The sequence below is a fragment of the Ascaphus truei genome, unplaced genomic scaffold, assembly GCF_040206685.1.
Source record: "Ascaphus truei isolate aAscTru1 unplaced genomic scaffold, aAscTru1.hap1 HAP1_SCAFFOLD_378, whole genome shotgun sequence".
Lineage (NCBI taxonomy): Eukaryota > Metazoa > Chordata > Amphibia > Anura > Ascaphidae > Ascaphus > Ascaphus truei.
The window spans coordinates 175,209-191,708 of NW_027456709.1; the positions used below are offsets into that span (position 1 = coordinate 175,209).

General features: G+C 50.7%; 1 long non-coding RNA gene across 1 annotated transcript; it reads left to right on the forward strand.

The window, feature by feature from the left end:
- The first annotated feature begins 818 nt into the window (after positions 1–818).
- Positions 819–14,463, forward strand: LOC142483870 (uncharacterized). Its single transcript, XR_012797476.1, has 4 exons — positions 819–1,826; positions 4,399–4,512; positions 13,314–13,364; positions 14,357–14,463. It is a non-coding gene; the product is annotated as an uncharacterized LOC142483870 (long non-coding RNA).
- The last annotated feature ends 2,037 nt before the right edge of the window (positions 14,464–16,500 follow it).

Below are 16,500 nucleotides of genomic sequence, written 5' to 3' on the forward strand. Positions count from 1 at the left end.
CCCCCCCCTTTCTCTGTCCTCCCCCCCCTGTCTCTGTCCTCCCCCCCCCTGTCCCTCTCTGTCCTCCCCCCCTCTCTGTCCTCCCCCCCCTCTCTGTCCTCCCCCCCCCCTCTCTGTCCCCCCCCCCTCTCTCTCCTCCCCCCCCCCTCTCTGTCCTCCCCCCCTCCCTGGTCTCTCTCTGCGGCAAAAGAAACAGTATAATGATAATCAAGTAGTGATATGGAAATATTTAAGAAAGACAAATAAATAATTTATTTCAATCAAATATTGTGATTTTCATTTTTCACAATAAAAGGGCAGTACAGTCTCTCTTCCCGCCCCGGCTCACTCCCCCCTCCTGCCTGGCTCACTCCCCCCCCCTGCCTGGCTCACTTCCCCCCCCCTGCCTGGCTCACTCCCCCCCCCTGCCTGGCTCACTTCCCCTGCCCCGGCTCACACCCCCACCCCTGCCTGGCTCACTTCCCCCCACTGCCCCGGCTCTCTCTCCCCCCCCCTCCCCGGCTCTCTCTCCCCCCCCCGGCTCTCTCTTTCCCCTTTCCCCAGGCTCTCTCCCCCCCCCCGGATCTCTCTCCCCCCCCCCGCCCCGCAGCTCTCCCCCCCCACCCTCGCTCTCCCCCCCTGCAGCTCTCTCCCCCCCCACCCTCGCTCTCTCCCCCCCCACCCTCGCTCTCTCCCCCCACCCCCGCTCTCTCCCCCCCCACCCCCGCTCTCTCCCCCCCCCCCACCCCCGCTATCTCCCCCCCCCCACCCCCGCTATCTCCCCCCCCCCACCCCCGCTATCTCCCCCCCCCACCCCCGCTCTCTCCCCCCACCCCCGCTCTCTCCCCTTCAGAGAACCTGTTGCTAAAAATTTTGAATCTCACCACTGCGCAACCTGCAGAGAGACGCGAGTAGGGGCGGAAAAAGCGCGTGCAGCTCGGGGGCCACAGGTTGCCGACCTCTGCTGAAGGCCGTGATTATACTGAAAGCGTCAGACCGCGCGCCGCCATAACACATTGCAGTATTCCAATGAGCGTGCAGTAAGCGCCCGCGCCATCACGCCCTGCAATTTAGAACAGACCTCAGAATTTGATCTTACCGGGCGACAGCCGCATCACTGAGTGGTTCAGCCAATGAGGGCGAAGCGCTCGTGTGATGTCATGGCCACGCCTCCCGATGCCTCCTGCCTGCAGGGCAGATTTGGGCCGGGCGCATCGCCCTGAGGGAGTGCGCGCGGCCGCAGATTTTGGTATGATCAAGGCCTTAGGTAAAGCTCTTACCTCCCAGAGGGTTTATTTTAACACATTAGCCAGTTTGAAGAATCATAAGACGTTTAAGTCAACTTTCTCATTGAACATTTGTAGAGAAAATGAGCCAAGCTGCCAGAAGCTATTTTTCAATGTTTAGCATCTTTACTAGTTAGTGTTAATGACACTTCATATAAAGCAGGTTTTGGGCACAGTATTAAATGGCCATCATGTTTTTTTATCATATCCCAGTATATGGATATCTCCTATTATCACACGCTGGTAACAGCTGAGAGCGCTCAGGGGCTGAGCCCAGAATGTGCCGCACATCATCATTCTACAGTTCAAAAAATGCCATGTTTATGTGCTACCTGATTTCCGTGGTTACAGCCCAACCGCCCTGTACCTGAGTCCTATGTCACTGGGCTTGTGATGTTACCACTTGCTGCTGACTGCAATAACCTGCACAGCTGCTGACTGCGTCTGCAAATAGTTTCCTCCCAACGTGAGCTACTTGGAGAGCGGAAACTTGGACATTTCAGAGCGGAAGGAGCCTCCCAGCGTAAAGGCGCACTTTCCCCAGGGAGAGAGACACCTCGGGTAAGATCTGATTAAAGGACAACCTTTAGGGAGCGGGCTTAGTGTGTGTATGTATTTCTGGAGGGGTCTTTATTGTGTGTGTGTGTGTGTGTGTGTGTGTGTGTGTGTGTGTATTTGGGAAGTGGGACTTATTGTGTGTGTCTATTTGGGAAGGGGCGCTTACTGTGTGTGTATTTGGGAAGGGGGGCTTATTGTGTATGTGTGTGTATTTGGGAAGGGGCACTTATTGTGTATGTGTGTGTATTTGGGAAGGGGGGCTTATTGTGTGTGTGTATTTGGGAACGAGGGCTTACTGTGTGTGTGTGTATTTGGGAGGGGTCAGGAAAAAAGGGATCCCACGCTCTACAAATTTTGAATTATAAGCTAATTTATTTGTGTCATTGTTTATTTGGGGCGGGGGGCTTATTGTGTGTGTATTTGGGAAGGGGCGCTTACTGTGCTTGTTTGTGTTTTTGGGAAGGGGCACTTATTGTGTGTGTGTATTTGGGATGGGGCGCTTACTGTGTTTGTGTGTGTATTTGGGGAGGTGGCTTATTGTGTGTGTGTGTGTGTGTATGTACTGGGATGGGGGTTATGTAGTGTGGGATCAGAGGGGGGAGTTTGAGACAGAGGGGTGTAAGATGGAGGGGGAGAGTGAGAGACAGAGGTGGGAGAGTAAGAGGGGGTGAAAGAGCAAGGTGGTGTGTGAGAAGGAGGCAGTGTAAGAAAATGGGGGGAGAGGGTGCTCGCAAGGTCGCCAACACGTGGGTGGGGGGCCCCAGTGGAAACTCTAGTCCTGGGCCTCAGGAAAGCTGCCTGTAGCCCTGGTCATACAAGGTGAGTAACATGTAGAAAGGACACATGTATGTTCAGAATTAGTTACTGTACCATGGCATGATAGCAGGTAATACTGTGCGCTGCAAGGTCAGGGAGAGGAAGGGAGTTGGAAGGGCCCAGAATATCTCTAAAAGCAACACAATAGCCCAGCACACACTGTCTATAGATAATAGAACAAAGGAAAGGGATAATGCCAAAAGAAATTAAATGACACTTAATGTATAACACAAACCACCATAAGCAGAACCACATACCCTACATCAAATAACGATAATACGCAATAATAAAAACATATAACAGCAAAACCAGAAGGAGTGGTGGAGGGGGAGGGGGCGGAGAATAGGGTACGTGAGCACAAATACAATATAGGGTCAAGACATATAAATTTATCCTGCTCTGTTTTACGCACAGACACCAACTTGTAGTCAGTCATAGTCACCCACCACCCAAGAGTCAGTCAGTCACCCAAAGAGAAGCAGTTCCAGCCATTTCATTAGTGGTGAGTTCATTAAATGTTTGACCAAATATAGCAGGCTAATTTTTAAGTTGATAATTTTGTATGGCCCTCGAATGATTTTATAAATATCAAAATGGCCCTTGGCAGAAAAAAGGTTTCCCACCACTGTTTTAGACATACCCTAGAGACTTATGGGGATAAGAGTGTGTTGTTACAATGTGATTTGACCACTTAGCCATAGCCACCCCAGTTTGGCCTGTTGTCTGCTTTATTCTGTTAACCTTGTCAGGTACTTTAGAGTGCAATTGTTGTCAATTTTGATATTGGTTTTGTTCCCATTGGGATTTAACTGCTGGAGGATTTGTCAAGTTTTGCTACGTACAGGGGATCCATGCCCAATTTTATACTTTCTGTGCTTTTTTAACTTTTGTTCTGTGACAACCTTCTAATAAAGATTATGTGAATTTGTACTTTACAGGCATACTAGAGTGCTTTTGTTTGGGGCCCTTTCCTTCTCTCACCGTATTTACTTGCCCTTATAGCACCACTGACTTATCACTGTATATTGATGAAATTTTAGTGTCGGTATTTAGTTGCATTTATTTATCTTGTGGATGCGGGGTCCTCCTTTTCTCCCACAAAAAATAAATAAATATATATATATATACTGTAGGGTCAAGACAACACATAGGTGGGTACAAAAAAATGGGGAAACATCAGGGGGGCAACATTTCGGGGAAACACCCCTTCGTCAGGCCCGTTTCCCCTCTCTCCAATGGGACTTCCCTGCCCCCAGACCAACAATAATAACGTCACCCAATAGGAGACTAAACAACCCCACACAAATAGTACAATAAAGTGCAAATGAATAACCAATATGGTAAGTGAAAATGGCAAAATCAAACAGAGCAGGATAAATTTATATGTCTTGACCCTATATTGTATTTGTGCTCACGTACCCTATTCTCCGCCCCCTCCCCCCTCCACCACTCCTTCTGGTTTTGCCTGTTATATGTTTTTATTATTGCGTATTATCGTTATTTGATGTAGGGTATGTGGTTCTGCTTATGGTGGTTTGTGTTATACATTAAATGTCATTTCATTTCTTTTGGCATTATCCCTTTCCTTTGTTCTATTATCTATAGACAGTGTGTGCTGGGCTATTGTGTTGCTTATATACTTAAATTGGAGGAATTGGGTTCTCCTTAGTCCGTTGCACCCTGCAAAAAAATTCTCTTGCTGTCCAGTGTGTGCTGTGTATCACTGTCCTGATCTCTAAAAGCATTGTCCTTCATACAGATCGGAGGCAGAGAGGGGATAAGACCGCAGCCGGAATTCAGCCAGGAGGAGCAAACAATGGCTGAAAAGGAGGAGCCGGCGGTATTCAGCCAGGAGCCGGCTCTGGGGAAGATGGTGAGTGTACAAATTGCTGTCACTGTGCAACTCTTCCAATGACCTGCAAAATAATGCAGAGAAATAGTGACACTTGTTTCTAACACGTTAAGCGCCAAAGGGGAACTCAACAGCTGTTGGAGAAGTTAAGGGAGTTACTAACACAAACTCAGTATAAATTCTAGTTATTTATTTATTCCTTTTTTTATTTTAAACACGTACAACCAACATATTTAACAGTATTCACATTAAAGGGCAGGGTGGGCGGGAATCTCATGCCCGGGTGCAGACTGACCCGTGCCCCTGCCTCTGTCTATTTCTAACCTCCCTGACCCTTCCCCCTGCCACGTCAGCCCTGCTGCCAGAGGGGGAGAGAGGCCAGGGGGGACGCAGTACACACTCACAGGTATGGGGAGCCTAGTCCCTCTGGGCATAGCGCCCTGTCACCGAGTGCTCAAGGCTACTTTTCTGGGTTATTTTGAAGCGAGCGACACAGGGGAACATTTAGGGGTCTTCCCAGACACAAAGAGAACATTTAGGGGTCACACAAAAGAACATTTAGGAGTCTCCCCAGACACAGCAAACCCCACACACACAGATCCCAAAACCTCTGCCTTTCCCAAACTGCAGGTGGAGGGTCAAGATTCCAGGTGTTTAAATAAAACGTTGTTACCCGTGTGTGTCTGGCTTTTATTGTAACTTCTCCTGAAGTCTGTCACCGATACAGGTTATCTATATGATCACTTCTCTGTGTGTATCCGGCTGTCTCTTTTCTTATTAACCCTGCGTATGTCTATCACTTGTTATACTAGATCTGTCACTTTTCATATTCCTTTTGTGTGTGTTAATAAACCCACTTTGCTGGCTATGCATCTTAACCCTGGCTGTGACCATGCAGCAAGCTTAAGCCTATAGGAAACCATGTTTAAAGTGGTTTTGAAGCAAAAAGTGGCACTGTGTGCTCATTTGCATATCATTTCCCAGAATCCCTTGCTGCAGTGGAAGTACTGGGTGATAATGGTGAAAGGCGGGGTTGCAGACCTGTCTAAGACATGCAAATGAGCATACAGTAATATATCCATTTGCTATTTGCTTTTCTGTGGAGGGTTTTTGTCACCTTTTTTTATTCACCATAACTTAACATATATATATATATATATATATATATATATATATCAGTGTAGCCCTCTTTCCTGCTGATATAGAGCGACTACTAGTGCTGTATGTACCTGCTTGCTCAGCGAGATCTGGGCCTCCGCTAATGGGGAGCCTGGGGTAACAATATGGTCTTGTCACCGCCTCCACTTACCCAGGATCCCCAATAAGTAAGATTCCCCAAGGTAAGAATAATGATAACAAGCCTCAACGTTGTAACCTTTTACTAATAAGTAATCGCAAAACCTTAGCATCCACTTAGCAGGAATAACACACATAATACAGTACATGAATAGCTGATATTCAGTAATTACACACCAGTGGCCTGGCCACTCTACTCATTGAGTAATGTCACTTGCCACCACCGCGTGCACCCCACACCGTGTCCAATGTGTAATTCAGTCCCTTGGTCACTCAACCTAGTGTCCCCAAAGAACGCTCCCCCAAGGCGGGATCAGCGCCTGAAGGTACCGTGTTGGTGCACTTATTAAATACCTTCCGGCTACTCCAGCAGCCCGTAACAGACTTCAAAAACGATCCGCCGATCCAGCGTAGTCTCTCACGAGTTGGGGATGTCCAGCAGCTTGAGCCCAAACCACTGTTCACACACCGCAGCTCCAGAAGAACACTGTGTCCCTATCTGTTGCTACAGTAAGGGAATGAATGTATCTTTCTCTATGGCTTTCCCTGACAGCACCACAAGCTAAGGGTGACTCAGGGTCTGCACAGGGCCTGAGGGGAAATCTGGCCTACACAGGTGGGTCACTGACCCCCTGCACACACACACGACCTCTCCCCTAGCTCCTCCGGTGCCCTCTGCTAGCGTGGTCTCTCCCCCACGCTTCCCTTTCCTGCCTGCCAGCAAACCCTGCACTCCTATTCGTTCCCTGGTGTCAGGTGGCTCTGCTGAGGCTCATGGGGATTGTAGTTTAACTGCAGAGCCTCCTGGTGATTGGCCAGCCGTTCGCGCGCTTTACACTGCGCATGCGCGAACTCTCTTCGTGCCTCCGGCCGCGCAGGGGTATTGCGCAATGCTCTACCAACATGGCGGCGCCCTGTGCTATCGGGCCGCCGCGGAACCTCCGGACACTCTCACAGCACACCCCTACATTAGTTTCAAAAGTATATTTGAAAAATAGCACACAATGACCAATGTTACGCATATTGTACAAGGATACTGAATGCCGTGTGAACACACACACACACCGTGGTTTTCAACCTTTTTATGGTTAGGGAACCCCAGAATTTGATTTTGAATTTCTGGGGAACCCAACCCTCACCCCCTGTCTGTCACCCTGTCTCTCTCATCCCTCACTCCCCCTTTTATGCTCCCTCTCCCACTCACAATCTCCCGCTTACACTCCCTCTCCCACTCACAATCTCCCCCTTACACTCCTTCTCTCCCTCACACTCCCCCGTACGCTCCTTTTCCCCTTCACACTCTCCCCCTTACGCTCCTTCTCCCCCTCCCCTTCTCCCCCTCACACTCTCCTCCTCACTCTCCCCCTTATGCTCCTTCTCCCCCTCACACTTTCCCCCTTACGTTCCTTCTCCCCCTCACACTATACCCCTTACATTCTCCCCCTTACGCTCCTCCCCATCACACTCTCCCCTTTACGCTCCTTCTCCCCTTACGCTCCTTGTCCCCCTCACACTCTCCCCTTACTCTCCTTCTCCCCCCTCACACTCTCTCCCTTACGCTCCTTGTCCCCCTCAGACTCCCCCCCTTACGCTCCTTCTCCCCCTTACGCTCTTTGTCCCCCTCACACTCTCCCCTTACTCTCCTTCTCCCCCCTCACACTCTCTCCCTTACGCTCCTTGTCCCCCTCAAACTCTCCCCCTTACGCTCCTTCTCCCTCTGAAACTCTCCCCCTTATGGTCCTTCTCCCCCTTTCTCTCCTTCTCCCCCTCACACTCTCCCCCTCACTCTCCTTCTCCCCCTCACCCTCTCCCCCTTACGCTCCTCCCCCTCACACTCTCCCCCTTACGGTCCTTCTCCCCCACACACTCTCCCCCTCACACTCTCCCCCTTACGCTCCTTCTCCCACTCACGCTCTCCCCCTTACGCTCCTTCTCCCCCCTCACGCTCTCCCCCTTATGGTCCTTCTCCCCCCTCACACTCTCTCCCTTACGCTCCTTTTCCCCCTCACATTCTCACCCTTACGCTCCTTGTCCCCCTCACACACTCCCCCTTACGCTCCTTCTCCCCCTTACGCTCCTTGTCCCCCTCACCCTCTCCCCCTTACGCTCCTTCTCCCCCTTACGCTCCTTGTCCCCTCACACTCTCCCCCTTACGGTCCTTCTCCCTCTCAAACTCTCCCCCTTATGTCCTTCTCCCCCTCACTCTCCTTCTTCCCCTCACTCTCCTTCTCCCCCTCACTCTCCTCCCCCTCACTCTCCTTCTCCCCCTCACTCTCCTTCTCCCCCTCACTCTCCTTCTCCCCCTCACTCTCCTTCTCCCCCTCACTCTCCTTCTCCCCCTCACTCTCTCCCCCTTACGCTCCTTCTCTCCCTCACACTCTCCCCCTTACGCTCCTTTTCCCCTTCACACTCTCCCCCTTACGCTCCTTCTCCCCCTCTACTTCTCCCCCTCACACTCTCCTCCTCACTCTCCCCCTTATGCTCCTTCTCCCCCTCACACTTTCCCCCTTGTGCTCTCGCCCCCTCACGCTCCTTCTCCCCCTCACACTCTCCCCTTTACGCTCCTCCCCCTTACGCTCCTTGTCCCCCTCACACTCTCCCCCTTACGCTCCTTCTCCCCTTACGCTCCTTGTCCCCCTCACACTCTCCCCCTTACGCTCCTTCTCCCCCCTCACACTCTCTCCCTTACGCTTCTTGTCCCCCTCAGACTCTCCCCCTTACGCTCCTTCTCCCCCTTACGCTCCTTGTCCCCCTCACACTCTCCCCCTTACGGTCCTTCTCCCTCTCAAACTCTCCCCCTTACGGTCCTTCTCCTCCTTACTCTCCTTCTCCCCCTCACACTCTCCCCCTCACTCTCCTTCTCCTCCTCACTTTCCTTCTCCCCCTCACCCTCTCCCCCTTACGCTCCTTCTCCCCCTCACACTCTCCCCCTTACGGTCCTTCTCCCCCACACACTCTCCCCCTTACGGTCCTTCTCCCCCACACACACTCCCCCTCACACTCTCCTCCTTACGCTCCTTCTCCCCCCTCACGCTCTCCCCCTTACGCTCCTTCTCCCCCCTCACGCTCTCCCCCTTACTCTCCTTCTCCCCCTTACGCTCCTTGTCCCCTCACACTCTCCCCCTTACGGTCCTTCTCCCTCTCAAACTCTCCCCCTTATGTCCTTCTCCCCCTTACTCTCCTTCTCCCCCTCACTCTCCTTCTCCTCCTCACTCTCCATCTCCCCCTTACCCTCTCCCCCTTACGCTCCTTCTCCCCCTCACACTCTCCCCCTTACGCTCCTTCTCCCCCTCACGCTCCTTCTCCCCCCTCACGCTCTCCCCCTTATGGTCCTTCTCCCCCCTCACACTCTCTCCCTTACGCTCCTTCTTCCCCTCACATTCTCACCCTTACGCTCCTTGTCCCCCTCACACTCTGCCCCTTAAGCTCCTTCTCCCACCTAACACTCTCCCCTTATGGTCCTTGTCCCCCCCTCACACTCTCTCCCTTACGCTCCTTCCCCTCACATTCTCACCCTTACGCTCCTTGTCCCCCTCACACTTTGCCCCTTATTCTCCTTCTCCCCCTCACACTCTCCCCCTCACACTCTCCCCCTCCTTCTCCCCCTCACACTCTCCCCCTCCCCTTCACACTTTCCCCTTTACGCTCCTTCTCCCCCTCATGCTCTTTCTCCCCCACACTCTCCCACCTACGCTCCTTCTCCCCCCCACCCCTTATGGTCCTTCTCCCCCCCCCTTATGCTCCTTCTCCCCCTCACTCTCCAAAGATGAGAATCGGTGCCAGTGTACATGAGGAATCCCTAATTCCTCCAGCAATATATACAATTAAACCAATTGTTCACAGCACTCAAACAGTAACAATATCACTGAGGCAACTAAGACCCCCGAAATAAAGTAATACTTGTATTCTAAATGAATAGAGTTTAATAAACAACACATCTAGAATAAAGCTGTACAATGATAACAGGAGGAACGTACAACACACAATCTGTGCTATCAACCTTAATGCATAATCAAGTGCCTAAAATGCATACCGATAGCCATCAGTACACAATCTATAGTACACCACTCACAGCATAGTTATAAGTGTAAGTTATACACAGAAGAACTAGCTATAATGAGCCTAACTGCTGCAAATGTAACTACCCAGATCATACTGATGAGACGGTGTAAAGGAACACAAAAATAAATCGCAGTATACTATAAGGCAGGGGTGCGAAAACTATTTGAGCTTCGCCTCCCCTGCTAGCTACCCCCGGTGCTAGTACCAACCCCCTCCCCTTATCTCGTTTTCCAGTGTCAAATGACGCCGCCAGGTCATGTGACGTCCCGTCGTGACCCCGCAGCGGTATTTGACGCCGCGTTGCCATGGCGACGGGTCATGTGACGTTACGTTGCCATGGCGACGCGTCAGACCATGCATCTGAATCCCGATAAGTGAGTTACCTTGGCCTCACGCGATCCTCGGTATTTCATTTAAATGCTTTGGGGGAGAGCGCAGGGACTCTGCAACCGCCCGCGCCCCCCAGGAAAATGTAGCGCCCCCCAGTTTGCGCACCCCTGCTATAAGGTATCTGAAAGCCATAAGATATACCAACAGAATTGCAGTGCACATCCGCCACCTAAATGCCAGAACATGAAGAGAAAGGTGCAAAGAAAAGATGTATTATACAGCAAATCACCAATAAATGGTACAGAAACATAATGAGGAGTACAGGACTAATACAGGGAGAAAACACTATACAATACAACTATGGAAACACAAACAGCAACCAGTGATTATAATAGGGGGCAACGCTTCGGAGTAAGAGACTCCTTCAAGGCCCGTTCCCATGTGACCTCCAGAAGGTGTGCTGTTACTGACTATAGGAGATTATGGGGCCTATGCTAGTAGCCTTCATAACCCACTTATCAAGGCTTTTTAGCTGTTATCGGCCCAAAATGCCTACAGCAATTCAGTAAGTGTCGATAAGTGGGTTGAATCGCCAATTTTTTCAGCCGTCAAAAACAAATCGCCAAGTGAGCGGCGATAAGCCACTTATCGCCAGTTTTCTAACTGGTGCAATTCTAGTAGCCCGAGGCTCATCGAGGCTCTAGAATGGCGATTTACTCCCAAAATCTCCTCGCCTTTAAAAGTTGGCATGGAACTGCCAAGAAGTTTCTGAGGCGGCGGCGAGAGAGGGAGAATTTTTCTGAGGCGGTGGCGAGAGAGGGAGACCCACGGCATCAGATTACACATTAATATCAGCACCGGAGGAGGCCCCCGGCATGAATCAGATTCATGAAAAATGCACTTTCAGGCAACTTCATTACCTTAGCGGCTAACCGATACCACCCTGTAGACCTAAACATCCATCCTTGGGGCTACTACCCCCTTCACCCAATCCCTCTACCCACAATAAAGAAAAATAAACACAAAAACCCTACTACCCCCAACAACCCCCCCCCCCCCCCAACACATACAGTACAGTAATGGGCAAAATAACTATTATCCAGATATGGATACTGGCCAGGGTTGCCACCTTTCTTGGTTTGACCCGGAGACTCTGGGTTTTGGGCACTTACCTCAGGATAAGGGTTGCCGTTGTCAATCTCCGGGTGGTGGTGTTGTGCGGTGGTGGCGACTCCGACATTCTCCGTTATTTTTCTGCAATTCCCCCTCCACATGCAGGGAAAATGGCTGCGCGGCATCATAACACCGGGTTGCCATGGCAATCGGATGCTACGTGACTTCATGACGCTAATTTTTGGTTTTAGAATGGGCAAATGCACTATTATCAATTTTCGATAATAGTAACTTTGCCCATTACTGTACTGTATGTGTTGGGGGGCGGGGGGGTGTTGTTGGGGGTAGAGGAGGTGGGTAGTAGGGTTGTTGTGTGCTTTTCTTTATTGTGAGTAGAGGGATTGGGTGAAGGGGGTAGTTGCCCCAAGGATGGATGTTTAGGCCTACCGTGTGCTAGCGGCACTGGTTAACCCCTTCATTACCATAGCGGTTCCGCAGGTTAACTCCTCCCGCAGTGATACAAAAAATAAGTGCGCAACCCAAAATTCACCTTACAACAAAATCCACACACTATGGTGTTGAAGTGCAATATTATATGTGCATAGGGTGTACTCATATATAAATTTATATACAAAACCATATAGGAGGCGTATGCTGCTAAACTGAAAGAGTGGCTCGGCACTCAAAACACTAGGAGAAAAAGACAAAAAGAACAGCGCAAAACGCAATAGTGAAGTAAATAGGTACAAATTATATTTGTGAAAAAATGGTGAGTATTAAGCGTACATTTAAGCAGAAGAATAAAACCATATCTGTGCAAACATCAGCACAATGTTACCACAATGGAAAGCCTCTGGATGGAGTGATGTAGCCCTCTGGTGCAGCAGCTGTCTTCTGGCAAGTCACAGTGATATCTCTCACTTATCCTGGACCCCTGCAAGTGGCAGCTGCAGCCCTTGAGCTGTTCAGAGTTCCCCCACTGGTAATGGCATCTGCTGGGCTCGTGGCAGTTCGTTTTTGGCTGTCCTTAGGACACAGTAATGCCTCAGGGCTCTCCTCTCACTATACACACCGCGCGGCCCACGTGGGATCTTCTTCCGGCGCTCGCGCACTCCCGTGACGTCACGGATGACGCCCGATGAGGATTTCAATGGAGAAAGTCCCAAAAAAAGTTGCACATTCAGAAAATCGCTAAAAATAGGTTAGGGAGGCTAGGATGGGGAACCAGACCCTGCCAATCTTTATCCAACGCGTTTCGAAGCTACCAAAAGAGCTTCTTCATCAGGGACTCCTCCCGCAACCTTCCAGGCAGGCCTAATTACCCTCCCTGGGGCTACTACCCCCTTCATCCACCCCCTCTGCCTTCAATAAACAGGCTATTGAGGTTGAATCCCTTCATTGCCTTAGCGGCTAAACACTAAGGAAATGAAGCTGTTTTAATAAAAAATGTAATACTAGTGCGTGTGAGCAGGAGGTCTCCGGAGCAGAACCGCATTGACTTGAGGTCCGGGAACCCATGCTTCCTGAGATACAGGCCCCGTTATGGGTTGCCAGTATCTCCTATGCATTTAAATCCCACGGTCATGTGACACAAGACATTTAAATGCATAGGAGATACTTGCACCCTATAACGGGGCCGGTATCTCAGGAAGCAGGGTGTCCCGGGCCTCAAATGAACGCGGTTCTGCTCCGGCGTAATAGAACCAGCGTTATAGAACCTTTATGAAGGCTACTAGCATAGGCCCCTATATGTGACTGCAAGGGAGAGTCAAATGGACCATTCAGGTTCCTTAGGATTAATTAAAAGGAAGTACCACTATCCCTTAGTGTGACGTGAAAACGGGCCTTGAAGGGGTCTATTACTCCGAAAAGTTGCTAAGATTGCGAAGCAACGTTGCGTAGATTGTTACTGTTTAATTGCTGTGGACAATTGGTTTAACCGTCAAACCTCCCATACAGCACCAGGACATGCTTATCAGTGAGGAATACACGTGCTCACATTACTATCCTCTGTATCACAGGCATGGGCGGAGAATACCCCTCAACAAGAAGGTGGAAGTAGCGCTTTACAGGTAAATGGGAATCGCTGAGCTGTGAATCAGCCGCACATACATTACTTTTAGCTGTTGTACAGGACACTATAGAATAGTACGTTACGGTATAACAGGGTACTTGGCCTGGGGAGGGGGTATAACGGGGTACTGGACCAGTTGAGGGGGTATTACGGGGTGCTGGGCCTGGGAAAGGGGGTATAACGGGTTACTGGGCCTGGCGAAGGGGGGTATAATGGGGTATTGGGCCTCATTTATAATAGGGTGCTTGGCCTGGGAAGGGTGGTAGCATGGGGTACTGGACCTGGGGAGGGGGTATAACGGGGTTCCGGGCCTGGGTATAATGGGGTACCGAACCAGGGGAGGGGTGTATCATGGGGTACTAGGCCAATATAGGGGGTGTAACAGGTACTGGGTCTGGGGAGGTGGGTATAACTGGGTACTGGACCTGGGGGTATTAAAGGTTATGGGTCTTGGGAGGGGGGAATAACGGGGTACTGGGCCTGGGGGAGGGGGGTATCATGGGTACTGGGGCAAGGGGTATAAGGGGGTACTGGGCTTTGGGATAGGGGTATAATGGGGAACTGGGCTTGGGGGTATGACTTGGGACTGGGTCTGAGGAGGTGGGTATAATGGGGTACTGGGTCTGGGGGTATGAAAAGGAAAGAGTGACAGTGGGAGTTTAAGAGGGGGTGAGAGCGAGGTGATGTGTGAGAAGGGGGCAGTGTAAGAGAAAACGGAGAGATTGGGTTCTCGCAAGGTTGCCGACACGTGGGTGGGGGGCCCCGGTGGAAGCTCTAGTCCTGGGTCTCAAGAAAGCTGTCTGCAGCCCTGGTCATTCAAGCTGTGTAACATATAGAAAGGACACATGTATGTTCAGAATGAGTTACCATGGTACGTTGAGAGGCATGATAGCAGGTAATTCTGTGCGCTGCAAGGTCAGGGAGAGGAAGGGTCCGATGGAGGAGTTGGAAGGGCCCAGAATATCTCTAAAAGCATTGTCCTTCATACAGATCGGAGGCAGAGAGGGGATAAGCCCGCAGCCGCAATTCAGCCAGGAGGAGCAAACAATGGCTGAAAAGGAGGAGCCGGCGGTATTCAGCCAGGAGCCGGCTCGGGGGAAGATGGTGAGTGTACAAATTGCTGTCACTGTGCAACTCTTCCAATGACCTGCAAATTAATGCAGAGAAATAGTGACACTTGTTTCTAACACGTTTAGCGCCAAAGGGGATCTCAGCAGCTGTTGGAGAAGTTAAGGGAGTTACTAACACAAACTCAGTATAAATTCTAGTTATTTATTTATTCCTTTTTTTTATTTTAAACACGTACAACCAACATATTTAACAGTATTCACATTAAAGGGCAGGGTGGGCGGGAATCTCATGCCCGGGTGCAGACTGACCCCGTGCCCCTGCCTCTGTCTATTTCTAACCTCCCTGACCCTTCCCCCTGCCACGTCAGCCCTGCTGCCAGAGGGGGAGAGAGGCCAGGGGGGACGCAGTCCACACTCACAGGTAGGGGGAGCCTAATCCCTCTGGGCATAGCGCCCTGTCACCGAGTGCTCAAGGCTACTTTTCTGGGTTATTTTGAAGCGAGCGACACTGGGGAACATTTAGGGGTCTTCCCAGACACAGAGAGAACATTTAGGGGTCGCACAAAAGAACATTTAGGGGTCTCCCCAGACTCAGCAAACCCCGCACACACAGATCCAAAAACCTCAGCCTTTCCCAAACTGCAGGTGGAGGGTCAAGATTCCAGGTGTTTAAATAAAACGTTGTTACCCGTGTGTGTCTGGCTTTTATTGTAACTTCTCCTGAAGTCTGTCACCGATACAGGTTATCTATATGATCACTTCTCTGTGTGTATCCGACTGTCTCTTTTCTTATTAACCCTGCGTATGTCTGTCACTTGTTATACTAGATCTGTCACTTTTCATATTCCTTTTGAGTGTATATTGTGTGTTTCTTTTCATGTGTCACTGTATCTCTGTGTCTGCTCCGTCTCTCACTGCTACAGTCCTAAAAATTTAGGTGTGTATGTGTATCTGTGTGCATCACTGTGTATGTCTGTGTGTGTGTGTGTGTGTGTGTGTGTGTATATATTTCTGTACAGTATGTGTGTGTATGTATATCTGTGTGCATGACTGTATGTCTGTGTGTGTCTGTGTGTATTTGATTGTGCGCGTATCTGTGCATCTGTGTGCATCCGCGTGCTTCTGTATGTATGTGTGTGTAACCCTGTTTCCCCCCCCCCAGTCTGGGAGTGTGAGGGGTGCATGGGGGCTGGTTACATGCGGTGTGGTGCGTACCTGTGAGGAACAGGAGGGTTGAGCTTCCCGCGATGTTGTGGGGGAGCCATGACCGGGCTTCTGGGGTAGTAGCCTCCATATTATCTTAGTGGTGCAGAGCCTCCATCTTCTATACTCCCAGGGTAATGGGATAGGACCGGTATAGAAGAACCCCTCGGGTCCCAGGGTTATACTCTCCAAATCACACACAGTCTTTACGGGTGCAGAACAGTCTCTTTATTTGACAATGCAACGATATCTCAACGATAAGGCTTCCAGAAGCCACACATAAATCGCCAGGGCCAAGTACAACCTGCTCAACTCCCACGACCTCCTCCTCTCCTTCCCTCCAAGTCACTCGGCCGACAGGATGGTCTGAGCTAGGGCAGCAATACCCTGTGGCCCACCCCCGAGGTTAGCCTCGAGGTGGGTCTTGAATTCTCTTCCCATCACCCCTGGCAGCGGGGTGAGGGCATTGGTCCACCAGTCTATGGTTCTATCAGCTCTACTTATAGACGCTGATCGGTTTGATTCCTCTCGCTCTCAACCGGCATGCTGCGCCGGGGAGCCCGTAACCTCCTGATACTCCTCGGACCGTTCCGCAGGACTCGTGGCTTACGGCCTAATACTCAGCAGCTCTAGACTCTTGGTCTTACTGCTCACTCGAACTCTTCTCACGCTACTACTGTATCTCTATTGAAGAACCATCAATCAGAGAGGAACATGGCTCACAGCAAGGAGGAAGAACCAATTACTCGCCGGAGTGGGCTGCTAAATATAGAGCTAGCCCCTCCCACCTTGGTGTCAGCAGAACCTCCCTCTTGCTCACGCCTGCAGCAGAGTCCAGGCCAGCATCTACCATTCAGGTTA